Consider the following 17,367-nt stretch of genomic DNA (forward strand, 5'->3'; position numbering starts at 1 on the left):
ATGCTCCCGTATTAGCAACACCAGATTTTTCTAAACCATTTATCATTGAGTGTGATGCTTTCGGATTCGGTATAGGTGCAGTATTAATGCAACAAGGACATCCAATAGCTTTTGAAAGTAGGAAGCTCAACAAAAGAGAACGCCTCAAATCCACATACAACAAAGAAATTCTCGCTATCATGCATGCACTAGCTAAGTGGAGGCAATATCTTTTGGGAAGTAAGTTTTCCATTCGAACAGACCACAATAGTCTCCAGCATCTCCTTTAACAAAAAACACTTTCTGAAGAACAACAAAAATGGATTGAAAATTTGCTGCTTTTGACTTGGAAATACTACATAAAAGAGGTAAAGACAATGTAGTAGCAGATGCCCTATCCAGGAAAGATGAAGAACCAACACTACTTGCAATTTCGGTTGTTGTTCCTGAGTGGCTTAACGAAATTCAAAGTGAGTATGCCAAGGATCCAAAAATAACGGCAATAATCAATAACCTTCCCAACAACTCAAAATTTGAGTGGACGAATGATATCCTATGGTACAAGGGAGGAATCTATCTAAATACAAATTCCAAGTTTAAATTTAAGATACTCAACGAATCACATGACTCACTGTCAACTGGACATGTAGGATTTTTTAAGACTTACTACAATGCACGTCAATCCTTCTTTTGGAAGGGAATGAATCGCGATAATCAGAAGTATGTAGTAGAATGTGACACATGTCAAAGGAATAAAAGTTAAAATATTACAACACCAGGATTTCTTCACCCTTTAAACATTCCAAGTCAGAAATGGGAAGAAATTTCAATGGACTTTATGGAAGGTTACCAGTATCTGAAGGCAAGGACAAGATTTTCGTAGTAGTCGACAGACTCACCAAATATGCTCACTTTATGGCAATAAAGAAATCATACTCAGCAAAAGAAATCGCTGAAATATTTTGCAAAAATATATGTAAGTTACATGGTTTTCGGAAAGTCATTGTGAGTGATAGAGATGCCAAGTTCAAGGGTAATTTGTGGAAGGAATTGTTCAACCATATAGGAATCTACCTAAATATGAGTTCTGCTTATCACCCTCAAACAGAGGTTGTCAATAAATGTTTGGAGGCCTACCTATGTTGCTACGCTACAGAAAAACAAAATAAGTGGGCTCAATGGTTACATCTTGCTGAGTGGTGGTATAATTCCACTTATCATACGTTAGCAAAAATGACGCCATTTCAAGCTTATATGGGTATGAACCCCTGAAATGGAAGGATCTAGCTATTGTCCAAACAAATCTACCTGTTGTTAAATATCAACTAGAAGAAACCCAAAAAATCGTCCAAATATTAAAAGAAAACTTGAATAAGGCAAGGAATTGTATGAAGCAACAAGCAAACCGTAACAGAACCGAAAGAGAGTTTGAAGTCGGAGAATGGGTGTTTGTCAAGCTCCAACCATACAAACAATTATCCTTAAAACAAAAAGGAAAAAACAAATTGGCACTAAAGTTCTATGGACCTTATCCGATCAACAAAAAGATTAGCCAAGTTGTGTATGTTTTAAGCCTTCCAGAGACAAGTCTTGTTCACAACGCCTTCCACGTATCTTGCCTTAAAAGGGCACTAGGAAAAAATCAATCAGCGCAAACAATGCTTCCATCCCTAGATGATGAGGGAAGAGTCATTCTAGAACCAAAAGGTATTTTGTCTACTAGAGAAAGAAAGCTTTGACATCGTACTATCAAGGAATATCTGATCAAGTGGAAGGACTTACCTTAAGAAGAAGCTTCTTGGGAGAATGAATCATTTTTTCAACAACATTCGTCGTTACATATGCTTTGAGGGAAAAGCATTCTTTCGAGAGGAAGGCAATGTTATGTAAAAATTAGTTAGGGTTATGTAAAATTAGATTAGCCGTAGTTATTTAGGCAAAAGGACATGACCAAAGATCATGCCCTTTCACCAAGAGGCACCTAAGGTTGTATATAACCGGACCTCTCTCTTAAAATGTAATCATTCAATTCAGTATTCATTTATTAATAAGATATTTATGTATATATTTCTGCTCACCATTGAAGTTTGTTACTTCACATTATCACTCTGCCAGCATACTCAAAGTGAGGGCTTTATAAAGGAATATATTTAGCATTATTAACGTTAATCATTAAATCACAGGCTTGGTCTTGGCCTTGCATTTACATCACTCCATATGGGCGAGAATGACTTTACAATTTTATAGAGATGGTTCTTACCAAAAAACCAACATAAAATTTTTTTAGGATACACATTTATCAAACCATAAGATACATATTTGTTAAACCGTAACACAAATAAAATATTCAATTGTAAATCTGTTAATTCTGGAAAAAACTATTTAGAATAAATATAGTTTTAAATTTTGGAGAAGGCATTTATCAAAGCAAGTGCAGATTCTAAAATATTTGAGAACTTTTAATTACACCATCAAATTTTCATAAATTCTCTTTTTCAAATTTGGATTTTGAAATATTTTAGAAATCCAAAGTATATCTCAAATTTTCAACAACAACAAAAAATCCTGATACAAATTTTGAAATATGTCGAAAATGTTTAGTACGCCATATGAGTTAAACTTCCTACAATTAGTTCTCTAAGCGTCATGGCTGGCTAACACTTGGTTTCCATTGGAGTTGCAACAATGCTACAATAATCTTCCCCATAGGAGTTGTCCAAAGTGGAATTTGGCCCTAGTTTTCAATTTTAACAGGTATTTACATGGTTCAAACAATTTTAAGATGCACAGATGTTTGGCCTATCTAACTTAATAATGGGAATTTTTAGAAAATCACTTGAAATTCTGGTTACAAATCATGTTAAGATTATGAATTAAAAACAGTTGTACAATGTTTTTCCGAGTTCTGGTGCAGCAATAAATTAACTGCCAAATCTATTTTAGTAATATGTTTTATTTCTGGTTTCAGTTCTATTTGAAGAATCCACCGATAACACATTTTTAATCAAGGTGTTTCGTCCAAATAGTAATATTTTTCTTCATGTTTTTTGGAGCTTTCAATTGAAATTTCATACCTTGCTTCCTTGCTCTTTGCTTTATAATAAACCAATATGCTTGTGGAATTTTACTTATTTTTTCATTTATTTATGTGCAAAAATAGATGGATTTGTTTTATAAAATTTCTACCGGTGAAGAGAATTCTATCATTGGCGTGGTCAAGTGGCGATAAGGTTGTATATTTTCTGAAATTCGTGATGAAATTGTGGATGATGAAATCGTTGGATACCCTTTTGATTTTATCTAGGATGGAACAAGTTTAAATCCAAATCAAGAGAAAAAATGGAAAGTGTATACAACACTTTTACGCTTCAAGAGGAAACTAGGCACATTTGATGTGGAAGCAAAGTGTTCAAATGTAGTGGAAACAATACCAATCTTTGAAAACATTGAAGTGATTGTGGAGGTACCTATGCATAGACAACCAAGAGTTGAAAATATGTTTTTGTTAGTGGAACAAGCCATAGTTGTTTATCCTAGTGTATGGGCTGGGGGGAAAAGTTAAAAGTTTAACAATGAGAAAGTTACTCTCAAAGTATATTTAGAAAAGGGAGAATCTAAAATAAATATCCATTTGTGGTATTGATTATGGAACAGGTGATGCAACCTTGGCAGCGCGAACAACACGCAACTTCAAAAACCATCATTTGAAAATAGGGGCCCATCAACAATGACTTTCAATGCCAAATGGCAGTGAAATTCCTTCATGTAACGAAGTACAACAAACAGTGATGGTTGGAGATCAATTTCATATTGATTAAGCAATCAAAATTCTAGTGATTTCAACAAGATACAAGAGCCTAATTTGTTCAAGGTGGTGGAAGCAACACTTGCAGACCATAAGGACATGAAAAAAGTGAGAGTGCAATGTACATGATGCAATAAATGGTTTTGTTTAGTGCCGACAAGTGGTAATATTGTCAATTCTCTAAATGAACACATGAAATCAAAGAAGCACATCTCTACTACTACAAATGAGGGTTCACATGAGGAGATTGGGATGAGGAGTGGCACGGTTGGGAGACCCAAGAAGCCTATGAATGATAAGTCCCAACAAAGATTGACTAGGTTCTTGGTCCCATTATCACCATCACTATTAAATAGGGGTTCTACAAGTGTAAATCCATCTATTTCATGTGTGTTAATTAATAGCTTAAACTAAACTTGAATATGAATTTGTATATTATTTTATTTATCTCAATTCAAATTTATTTGTTTGTTGTCATCTTACTATAGCTCAATTATCTCCCTTGTTACTAAAATGTTTGGGGTATTGGTATCCTTATATTGATAGAAATGGGGAGAGATTGGAAACAAAGGTCCTAATGGATGATCAAAGGGGTGGAAAATTATGGGTCATAGAGAAGCATACCAAGATCATGCTATGTTATGAGGGTATTGAATGTCGTATTGATGGTACATATATGCATATTCATTTCCATAGGGCTTCTAAAATAGGGCTCCCATTTGATTCATTAACATGCAACTTTTGTAATTTGGTCCCAGAATGTGATGACTTCAGGATGTGATTATATCGTGAATCAATGTGCACCAATAAAAGAAGTGAACGAGATACAGGAAAAGGTACAAGACTGGACTATTTGAATCAAAATGAACTGAAGAATGTTGCAAGGGTTACAAATGCTAACCATAGATCAACAATGTGATCTCTTTGGTGGGAGAGGACAAAGGTTTCTACACTCTCTATTAGATTTAGATCCCTAAAGGAAAATTTGTTTGAATCGACAGAAAGGAAGGATGTATTTAGGATTTGCAAGGATGTGTGTGAGGCACATAAGCAAGGAAAATTACAAGGTAAAGATGCAGTTTGGGAATTTGTCAAGGATATTTTTTATAATTTGATGCATGCAAAAGCAGGGAGAAGGTATAGTACATCCACAAAATCCCTTTTTGAGATGATCAAGTTATGGGGAGGTCCTAGATTACATGGCTTTATTAGCTTGAATCTGGATGGTCCTTCAATATCTACGACTTTAAGGCAAGTTAGAAATTCATTATCATATATCCTAGGGGAGCACGAGCACATTTTTCAGCTAGTCAAAAAATTTTATGCTTCTTATAAAACCAAGCATGGTATAGATGGCCCAATTCCTATATTTCTCGCTAAATATGAAACAGTTGTGAAAAAATATGTTAGGTGGGTAGCAAAAAGAGATACCCTGGTGGGGTTTTATGGTACAAAATAAGAACATCAATGCCAATCACATTTCTTGGTGAGGTTTGGGAGGGATCTTTAGGTTATGAGATTATAATAGATTCTATTAAGAATAATGTTATTGGCCATTATGCACGTGTTATTATTGAAAACCCTTTACATGAAAAGATTCCTCATTTGGTTGTGGTTCTTCATCCAACATGCAATATGTTCAATGCAAAAAAAATTTATCAACAATGGGAAAAGGTAGAATCTATGTGGAAGAAACATGTGGAAAATAATGTGGGACCTATTGTTGGTCATTCCTTGAATGGGGATAGCAGAAGAAGAGAACTTATGTTGAAGGATTATTCTTCAACATCGGGTCTTCGATATCAAATTCCTTGGGAAGGGTGGAGGCTAACCAGGTTGTACAATGGTTGCAATGTAATAGGATTGCATGACCAAGATTACATCCACAATGGAAAAAATATAGTGAATCCTTTGTTTAGCGGTCGACGAAAATTGGTTATAGGAAATGAGTACATAATTTTTGGTCATGTCAGAATGGTTTATCACACTTTTAAAGTGGATGATCATAAGCTTAAGGGTGAATATAGAGAGAGAGGATGGATCGAAAAAATTGGGGAACCGCAAAACGCATTGCTTCAAGGCATGTTCAGAGGTGTTTGAAAGAGTTGAAAAGTACACCAAGTGGAAAGTTAGAGAGGACACTAGCTATAGAGACTTATCTAATGATTGTTGCTGACTACATTGACATCTTTATGTCTCATAGTTTGAACCATTGGGAAAGGGTGTGAAATGCTTCACGAGTTCATCATTTCTTCACATTATGGTTATGTTGGGTACAAAAACAATCTCATACTAATGTCAACATAAATTTCATCAGCAGAGAGGCATTTCAAGATGTGAAAATTCCTTGACATTTTGCAGTTTTGTTTATGAGATTGTTTCGAGATCATTACTCTAACTTTCCATGTGTTTTGCACCTGACTAGGTCAAATGTATGTGAGAACTTCTTTAGTAAAGTTGGTGGGTTGGTTGGATTGGAGAGGGCCTATGATTTCACTGACTTGCTTCATGTAGTTGGAACCCTTAATAGAGTTGTTGAAGAAGAATAAAATCCCCAAGGGCTTCATTTTAATAAATCTCATAAGAAGCAAGAAAGCATTTGGAATAGATTGCACCAAGAAAGAATACAAAACACTGACATATTATCGCAATATGATTCAATATCCATAAATGCTAAAATTGTAGAAGCCCTTAAGATTGGATTGAAGGATGCACAAGACATTTTATCAACTCTTGGAATTCAACCAGAAAATTACACTCAATCTTCTTGGTGGGTTAAACCATGGACAAAGGATCAAAATTATCCAACATTCCAAATTGTGGATGAAGTAGTTGATGATTCTCCACCGAGTTGTTCCAACTCTATATTCCAATCTTCACCATCATTGGTATACAATGAAATTGAATTGCAAATAATGGAAAGTGAGTAGAGACACGAGTTGGATGAAGTTTTAGATTCCATTGATGAAAATCGAAGCAAAATGATAAAGCCAGTGGTGGATCTTGATGGTAAGGATAATTTAAATAATGTTTGGTTAGTCAGTTGAATGGAAATCCGACATTATCCAAAGATAGGTTGAAGACAGTGAGAAATGGGGTCCACTTTAGGCGAGATGGGAAGGCTCCACAAAAGTGTGTTTCAATTGGATTTGGAATTGGATCAGAATGTGGGGTGTTTTTTGAAAGCAACTCAATTCCCCCCACTAAAAGTACTGCAAGAAAAGGTGTTCCTCGAAGTACAAAACAAGGTGTTTCTTGTGGAACGTGGTACATTGGAAGGGTTCAAAGAATAAGGAAGAAGGATGGTAATAGGGTGTTTGATTACCATAACGACATTGACCTTTTGGATATATTAGCAGGCATCAAGCTTCAATTATGTTGGTATAGTAGAATAAAGGGGTAACGCATGTATAAGTATGATTTGATAGATCATGCTTTTGTACAACTTGAATCTGTTATAGCAATCGCAAACTTATTATACAATGTTATGAATGATACATAAAAATTAGAACAATGTATTTCCATATGTTGGATCATTTATAAATAATTATTGGTTGTATTTTTGTTGGTTTGCTTGTATGAATCTGATCTTAATTTTGTACTTTTTGGTTTTAGGTCTAGTGAATAGTCCAAATGGTGAATGTTCGGGATAACTCAATCTTTTTTTGCTACCTGCTTTTTGGTGTAAGTTTCTTTCACTAGCCATTCATCCTTTTGTAGTTGTGTTTCATTCAAACGTTAATTTGGTATTTCCTCCATAAAAACAATAGAATTACATACCTATATGTACCCATTACCTCAACACATATATAAAATTTGAAGATAAGGGTACCCCTTACCTCAACACTTGTGTTGGATGCCTTCCACTGTGGTTCCTCTAAAGTTGGTCCATTTAATCATTAAAAACAAGAAGAGGTGGTTCCTTTTTCATGAATATGTTTTGCGGATAAGTATGTGGTTCTTCTCACTAATGTTAACATTTTCCTTGAATTTTTAGATTAATGGTTTGCTTTCTAGAAAGGATATCAAGGATCTGATGGCACGAGCTTCAATCGGGATGGTTTCTGCTCACTCGAGTCAACATATTTACACCAGAGAAACATCTAACACATGAAGTGCATTTTATTTTGAATGTTTATGTGGTAGTTGGGTTTTCTATTTTTTAATTGGACATATAAATCAGAGTCTGTAGTTCAAATGTTTCATCAAAGTCTTTTTGGAAGTATTTATATTTTGGTCATACGCATGGGGTCTACAACAGTTAAATTGCACTTGGTTATTATTGACAATTGAGTCCTCAATCATCTTTTGGGAATTTCCTTTCAGTGCTTTCACTAAACGACATTAACATTAATTACTATCTTTAAAGGCTTTTAGGCATGTGATGGTAGTTTGTTTTTAAATTGTTTGCAACTTTATTGAAATATGTGCTTCTGGTAGATTGGAAGGGTGATGGCACTTTGGCACTTTGCTTTCTTATTTTTGCCTACATTGATATATATGTCTTTGATGGGCCTTGCAATGTGTGCGTATGATCCAAGGGCTATTTTAAGGTGAATGGTATCTAATGTTTTGAAACTTTTGGATTAACAAGAATTTGATAGGGTGAATGGTATGCAAATTTTAATTGATTTTATTTTTCCAAAGAAAGAATGCATAAGTTTCTATTTCATGGTTTGGAAAAGGAAAATACATAGAAAAGTGCTTATAGCATCATATAGCACCTCCAAAAAGGAAAAGTAGTCTACCACTTGGTGGCCACTTTTCACAAACTTTCATACAGAATATACCTATGATCTCTCTTGGGAACACAACTAGAAGAAAAAATATGTGTTGTTGAGCGAGGCAGGTTATCAATGAGAGGTGATGCAAAGCTAGTTCCCAGTTTTATGTTGCTTATTGGTCTCTCCATTATCCCAGAATCTCCAAGATGGATGGTAAGCTTTTAGAATTCTTGGAATAAATGATATGAACTTCATAAGCACTTTGAAAGGGAACTTCTGAATCAATTTGAATATCATGTAGTTCAGACCCTTGTTATAGGGCACTTCTGAATCATTTTGAAAGGATCTTGGGTCATTATGAAATGATTTATTTTATGAGGCTAATTTGTAGCTATCTTTCATTTGCTTTTGGCTCATTTAAGGCAGTGACTAGCCCTTTCCTGAGGCCCTTCTCGACCTTTCTGATACCCCCCCCCCCCCCCCCCCCACCCCCCCCCCCCCCATGTCTGAGGCATTTTTGTATTAATTTCAAGCTTTTTTTGGGACCTATTTGGGCCCTCTTCTTGGTAGACCTCAGTAGCATTTGACCTAAGTATTTTCAATGGAATCTCTGTGGACAGAATTTAGGACTATTCTGAGTGAAGTTGGACATTATTGTGTTATCTCTCTATGGTTTCTAGAATAATTTGATGCTCATTTAAGCCTCTATTCTGGGCTCTTCTGAAAGCAATCTATATATAATCAAAATACCTCCAAGGTAGATTGTTTGTAGCCTTATCCTCACCTTTTGTAAGATTTATCATTTCTTCCAAATTTGAAGGGTTTGTTGAGATATATCTAGACCTCTCTGCAGTTGTATCTAGGACTGATCAAGGTCTTATTCAAAGAAATGATAGAAGCCTATAAGGAAATGATGGCTATAATCAAATCATGCCTTACTTCTGAAACAATTACAAGAAGTCTATTATTGGCCATCTCAAGAGCAGATCTCTCTTCACTACTGGTATTGGTGTATTTCCTTAAATTTCAATTTGATTTTATGTTTTCCAGTAATGATTATTATGTTAGAGAGTGTATTATGTACAATTTTGATTACTTTCTATTGCCTTCCATGAATTGAATATTTTTGTTATCCACAATGTTTGACTATTTCAAGGTTATCTTGTAGTCATATCCTAATATTTTACATATTGCTTAACTATTTTTACACAGTAAATGTTGGTGCAACAGAGAGCATGGGACTTCCATCCCAACAACATGTTATCTATAGGTGGATGTGGCAGCATAAGGTAGATGTGTTGTAAATGGCCATCTTTTGGTTAGCTATTTGGAGCATTACTAAGAATAACTTGTTATTGAATACAATAACTATATCTATTTTATTTTGCCTTTGCAACACCTTGTTGACTGTTTATGCACTATATCTGTGCAAAATTATTTACTCTTGAAAATGGTAGGAAGAATCCATAATTGTCTTTTACAAGTCTTGATGGGGAGGTGAACAAATTACAAGTCTTTGTTGATAAATTTATCCCTTTGTTGAACAATTCCAAGGTATGCAAAAGTGTTGTTGGGACATTGTAATTTTATTTAAGGTTTTAAATTTAAATTTATTATTGGTTTGAACTTTGTATTGATAGACATATTTTCTTGGCAGGGTTCTTTAGATAAGTAGCTTCTTGGAGGTGAGTTTATCACTTTTGAATCCACAAAGAATTATGCACATTTATCATTTCAAAACAAATGGAGGAAGCGGTGTATCAAATCTTTTTGGTGAAAAAGGAAATGCAAACATATGTTCCAGCATTAGTTCAAGAGTGCACTAGAGAAGACAATATAATTACCACGTTGAGTCAAATATCATGCCTCCTTCAGGTTATTTTCAACAAGTGATATTTATGTGCTTACTGCAAGACATTTTCCCCGATATTTTTGTGCTTCCACCATCACTTATATGTGACATGAACTATAGAATGCAATTGTTTATAGTTTATTCCACCATATAAACTGATTTTTTTCTCAATGGTGTATATTCTTCTACCTATCTCCTTTCATTACGTGTCAGTCATATCCATCCATGATGAGTATTCCTGCTAACCCTACACACTTCTCTTGTACAATGATTGGTGGCATTGTCAAGAGTGTTCACATAAATGACATATGTTGGAAATGCAAGTGCAAACATATAGGAGAATGTGGGTGCCTAATAAATAGGGATTGGGTGCTTAATAAGCATGAAGTGAGGTTTTGAGCCCCATGTTTCACCAACTCAAATTTGATAAAATCATCTTATTTATTCGTCAACCTTTTTTATAATGACTCTGCAGCCATAGACTAATAATGAGCTATATGTTATTTAAATAGGAATACGAAGTCAATAGTCCACCCATGTTAAGTACTCATAATGCCTTACATTATCGAATTAAAATTTCCATTACATCACCTTGACCTCTTTCTCTTTAGGTAAAATTTAGGGGAGAGAGACTAGTGTGTATGCCTATGCTAAACCAAAATATTTGTTTATCACAAATTTTAATCTTGAACCTCACCAACATAGAGAGAATTTGAAGCTTGAGTTTCACCACTACGATATTAAAAGAAAATACAAGAGCTTCTTTACAAATACAATATTACTCAGTGCATAGATAAATTTTGGCATGATAACATGTATGGTTTCTCAAAAAATGGACCAAACAAAACATCTTAGGCATGCATTATAATTTATATGAACTTTGCAATGTTAAAAGTGGCACTGACCCAACTTAGTGGCACAAAGAACAATTGAAGCCAAAGAATTTCTAGAACATGTAGTTGTATAAGTGCATTATCTACATCATCGCATATATAATGTAGAATGTCGCGTATATTATTGATACACTAGCAAAGGTCTTGATTGAGGTTAAAACCTAAGGGAAAAAGACAAAAGGATTTTTCATATCTAAGCAATGTATAAATTCATAATACAATGGATATTGGCTCTAATCCTCATTCATGAATGCAACCACTTCATGCTCATATGTGCGAAAGACTCATATGCTCCACCAAAAACCATATATCAAGCCCCCATTCCTTGGAGGATACAATGGTATAACCATTGGAATTCAAGTCCAATTTTGCAACTAGTTTGACAATATATTACTCCCGTTGGAACATGTTTTATCTTAATTCATATAAAATTTGGTTGCCTCGGGAATTTGACTATTTTCATGCACAAATAGAGCATTAGAAAATGTTGACCATATTTATGCAAAGACAGGTCACTAGAAAAGGCTAATGTTGTTGGCATGGATTGAAGAACAAGCACTTCGTTCATTCACATGCTTATTTTTCTTCCCAGATAAACGTTTGTCATTTTATTATGCTCGTACTATGTCACTAGTAGCCTTATCATTCAAAATGGTCGAAGGGTCCTTGGTCCTTAAAATAGGAGAATAAATACTTTACTTTCTTCTCTTGAAAATTCTTGCAACCTCGTAACTTTTTTCATTTCTTTCTACAAACACTGCACTATTGTATTCCATATGCATATCTTGACCTTTTTTTGTAGGAATCTTCATTGAAATCTCATTCAAAGTGAGGGAAATATATCCAAACCAGTCTACTACCTAGAATTATTGAGCGAGAATTTCATATTCTGGAAATAGACCTAATATTTTAATCAAAGTACAGAAAGTCAAATTAGAAATTGTAGATTTAAAAACATTCACTTTTCAGTCTTGAGGCCTTCTCAGAAATTTTTCAACAATAAACTTCCAATCCAATTGACCCCATGTTTTAACTTGCAAGAGTTTCCCCACTTTCTCTAGAATTGACTACAAAAACTTTCTTTGTGCTTCTATACGAAGTTGCAAGTGTCTATGGACCTACTCAAAATAGAGGCACACAATCAACATGACATTTTAAGTTCATACTTCTCTATGGCATAGCAGAGTCATGTACAATGAATCAAAGCCAAGATGGGAATTATATCCCTTAACTCTAACGGTTTGCATGACCTTCTTTTTACCTCCATCTGCATCCATGAGGACTGTATCATCTACAATGTGTTGAGATACAACAACAAAAAAAAAAAAAAACCTAGATATTCCCTCTCTTATTGCATCATTAGTCTTAGAAAATAAAACATCATTTGGAGAGGCTAAAATGGTCTAGGGACCATAAACCTGAGGCATAGACTCTAATAGAAATAAACTAAAGCACATAGTTGTGACTCTCCTCAGTCCTGACAAAATTGAAAACCCTTTTTTTTTTAAAACACCTTAGAGACTTTTTCAAATCCTAATAGTGTTGTTTAAAGTAATTTGTTATGTAACCTGGGCATTTCAAGGCCTCCTCCTTGTTTGGGTTGTGGTGTTATATGTTTTTCAAACTAGTTCTGTCGAATATAGCAATATGTATCTCAAAATTTGATTGATGACAATACCTAGGTAGATTTGACATGACACAATGCAAACATTCTTACTGGAAGGAAGGAAACTTTACCAAAGAAGAAATATATGAAGACAATTTGCAGAAACCTTTTGACAAAATTCCACCATCGCTTATATGGAATTGGAAGTACATAATCCATTTGTTAATAGTTTCTTTCACCCTATAAAGTGATGTTTTCTTAGTTTTCACATTCTTCTATCTCCTTTGCGATTACATTTCAATAATATATGTTTGTGATGAATATTTATGTTAACCATGCAAACTTCTCTCATACCGTGATCATTGACATTGACAACAATGTTCCTATAAATGTCCTAAGTTTCCAGTGCAAACTTAAAGGAGAATGTGGGTGCATAATAACCATTGAGTGAGTGTCTAATAAGCATGAAGTAAAAATTTTAACACTTAGATTCACAAACTCAAACTTGAGAACTTTCTGTTATCAGTTGGTCAACCATTTTATAGTGACTCTGCAGACATAGATTAATAATAAGTTATGATTAAATAGGAAACAACTTGCCCATGTTAAGTACACACAATGCCTTCCATTATCAAATCAATATTTTCATTAGCTTACTTCAACCTCTTTCTTTTTGGGTAAAGCCTAGGGAGTGATACATGTGTGTATGCCCATGCTAAACTAGAATATTTGTTTAAGGGGAATTTTAATATTGAGTTTCACCAACACAAGATTAAAAAAAAAATACAGGAGATTCTTTACAAATGCAATTTTAGTTAGTGGATACACAAATTATATCATGCTAACATGAATGTTTTTTTGTAAGATGGAGCAAACCAAACCCCTCAGGCATGTAGTGTAATTTATATGAACCTTTCAATGTTAAAAGTAGTCTTGACCCAACTCAGTCGTACAAAGAACAATCAAAGACAAATATTTTCCAAAGTATCTAGTTCTATATATTTGTGTTACTTACATCACCATACATCTATAGAATGGTTCTTATCCTATTGGTACACTTAAAAAAGGACTTGATCAAGGTTGAAACTTAAGGGGAAAATAATATAGCATCTCTCATCTCCCAGCAATGTACAAAGCCATAATGCAATGGCCATTGGCTTTGAATCTCATTCATTAATGCAATTATAGCTTGCTCATATGTACCAAATTCTAAGCTACATTGACATACAATGCTCATCTAATTCACCCAGAACCACTCACGTCAAGCTCCCTTTCCATGGAGGATATAGTGGTATAACCATTGGAATTTAAGTCCAATTCGGCTGCCATTTTGAGAATTTATTATTCCCGTTTGAGCATTTTTTAATTTGATTCATATAAAATTTTCATGTGGAGATAGAGCACTAGAAAAGGTTGATTATATTCATATAGAGATATAGCACTAGAGAAGGTTTATTATTTTTACGCGGAGATAGAGCACTAGAAAATGTTGATTATTTGTCTGGAGAGATAGAGCACTAGAAAATGTTGATTATTTGTATGGAGAGATAGAGCACTAGAAAACGCTAATTTCATTTCCATGGGTTGAACAAAAAGCATGTCATTCATTGATAAGCTTCCTTTTTCTTCTGATAAAGGATTTCCATTTTATTTTACGTGCACTATGTCATTAGTAGACTTCTAATGCAAAATAATTGAAGAATCCTTGGTCCCAGAGAAAGAAGAAGAAATATTTTCTTCTCCTTCCAATTCTTGGAGCCTCATATCTTTTCTTATTTCTTCCTGCTAAAACTGCACCATTGCATCATATGCATACCTTGACTATTTTCTACCACCAACCTACAAATGTTTTGTAGGTATCTTATTTGAACTCTCATTCTTTGAATTATGTTACTGTTGTATTAATTTTTCACCCCGACACAATTGGTCAATATAGACAAGAATGAATATGTGTCCCCTTTATCTTGTCATGGTCAATGGTCTTTATTCCTTGACTATGTTATATGTTATTTTTTCTTTCATCATTCCTTATTGAAGTTTTCATTCTCAAACCTTCAAGGTAAATGAGATTTGTGAAATTCCATCTTACCTGCTAGATAGGGAGGCTACATCTACCAAATCAGCAAGTGGATGTTTTTAGCCATTGCTACAAGTTGAATTTTAGGCAATTGTATCAGTGGGACATGGTAAAAATCCTGACCCTACTGATGGATGATGGGGCCTTTTAGCTCATTATAGATAATCAACTATATCTAATAGAGGTTTTCCTACAACTAAATTGGCATATTATGAATGTTTCTATCCCTTTTTCTCTTCATGCATAGATTTTAGGCATAAATTTGTTTATTTTTTACTGCAAGGAAGTACATCAGTAAATATTTGGGGCCTTTCATCTCTTATTGTACCTTGTTGTGCTTTCTATTACCATTTACCTATACATAAATAGCTATTAGTAATTGGCATATTGTGAATGTTTATGTTTTGTCTTTACCAATACATATATTTTTGGTATATTTTTGTTTCTTCAACACTGCAAGAAAGTCCCTTTTCCTTTCATCTCCTCAATTCTAGAATTAAAGGTGCAGAGTTCCAATTAGTCTTCAATTTACAGAATGTAAAACCCCAACATCCTGGACAGTGGTGAAAATTGCATGTAGGTTGTTATATTTCGAGTTTCTCACGATTAGTTAATATGGTTTTTGTCAAGCATAAATTTTTGTGATGCTTTCCATTTTGAAGTGGATCTTCATACATAAATACATATATATCTTGTGTTACAGGCTGAAAACAAGAACCTCCCACCCATGGTGATAAATGAAATTTCAAAGGAGCTGAAGAGTCTTAATGAATCACCTCATGGAGGTATAAAAGTGGTGGTGAATGATGACAACTTTTTCAATCATAGTTGTGGACATTGAAGGACCAGGTACATTCTAAAAGAATAATCCAGAAAAATGTAACATATTTTGGATGTTTTATGCTTGAGAAAGGGATTATTTTTCCATATTGCATTTACTAAAGCATCTGAATTCATTTTTTTTGCATGGTTATTACTAGATTTTTGGAACATGAGCTATATTTACATTTATTGATCCTTTTTCCTATAGCTGGCACTCCATATGAATTTGGTGTTTTTCAAATGAAAATGGTTCTAACTCCTAATTTTCCAAAATCTCCTCCCAGAGGTAATTGTTGATCCTTATAATGATGCTTCATCTAATTTACATTCTCTTAAATGGATATTATGTTTGCTTTATATGTTTAGTTGCCTATAAGACATTCTTTTTGTTTTTCTACTTACTTCTTATCTAAATCATCAAGTATATAAGGGGGATGCATGACTTGTAAAAACTGAGAAATAAACTTTGGCATCTTTCAATAGTAATGATTGGCTTGGATTGCAAGGTATTTTTTCACAAAAATCTTCCACCCTAATATTGCAAGCAATGGAGAGATATGTGTCAATACTCTGAAGAAGGATTGGAATCTAACCCTTGGATTGTGATACATTCTTTTGTATGTGCTCATCCACTTATCAATTTATCTTATTTATGGGTACGATGTGATTATGTTACAAGAGGTACGATGTGCTTATGTTATAAACAAAATATATTGATATGGGTTTATTTTGCAAGCTCTATACAAGCATTCATGCTTTGAAGCCCAAATTGAAGAGTAAAGTGGAAATTTCAGAGTCTATTGCTTTAAATGAAGGCCCAATAAATACCCTTGTGACCTCTCGTACCCCACTTCTACCATGCCAAACAAATATGAGAGTAATATTCAAGATTCAAGCATAAATGTCGCTTCAACTAAAGATATAGGAGTTGGTGCATCAACATTTCATAAGAAGAAGGATCTAGCTTCTACCAGAGTGCACATTGATAAGAAAAATCTCGATTCATTTTAGGAGGGCATGGTAGACTATGAATTGTATGAAATGTACTTTTCAACTAATGAATGAATATTATAACACCGGGCTTTGTAATGTGTCTTAACAGTGGTCATAGGTTTTTCTGACCAGTGCTTAACAAGATGACTTGGCTCTAGGTCTATGGAATTATTTCATAGATTCAATTTATTCTAGCATGAAGCACGATCCTAAACATGCAAGCTTTGAGTTTGTAGAAGTGGACATTTCGAGAGTTGGATCTACAAATCTATTGTTGGTTGTATCATCATCCCATAAACAATTGTTTGATGGATATGTTTCTTTAAAAGATATATCATAATATTTTCAGGCCTTGGCATATATTTGTTGTTTAGATTTAAACTGTCGAATGGTTGGAAATTTGGAATTTGATTTTTGATGGTGCACAACCTAGATATTTTGACTTCATTCTATATAGTTAGGAACTTTCAAGTGCAATATGCTCAGATAAAGAAATTTTTTCTTCATTATGGGGTATATATACAAATTTAGTCTTGTTTATAGTGGAGACTACGTTTTTTCATGTTATTTCATGTTGGTGTGCATTTAGTTTGTGTTTTGAGTCTTGACAGTATGA

General features: G+C 34.1%; 1 pseudogene; it reads left to right on the top strand.

Annotated features, from left to right (window-relative positions):
- The window catches only part of LOC149144399 (ubiquitin-conjugating enzyme E2 22-like), a 56,333-nt pseudogene extending 39,674 nt beyond the window's left edge, over window positions 1-16,659 (top strand).
- The last annotated feature ends 708 nt before the right edge of the window (window positions 16,660-17,367 follow it).

This window comes from Pinus tabuliformis, chromosome X (genome assembly GCF_031772625.1).
Source record: "Pinus tabuliformis cultivar Carrire ecotype Pingquan chromosome X, CPIR1, whole genome shotgun sequence".
In the NCBI taxonomy this organism is placed as follows: domain Eukaryota; kingdom Viridiplantae; phylum Streptophyta; class Pinopsida; order Pinales; family Pinaceae; genus Pinus; species Pinus tabuliformis.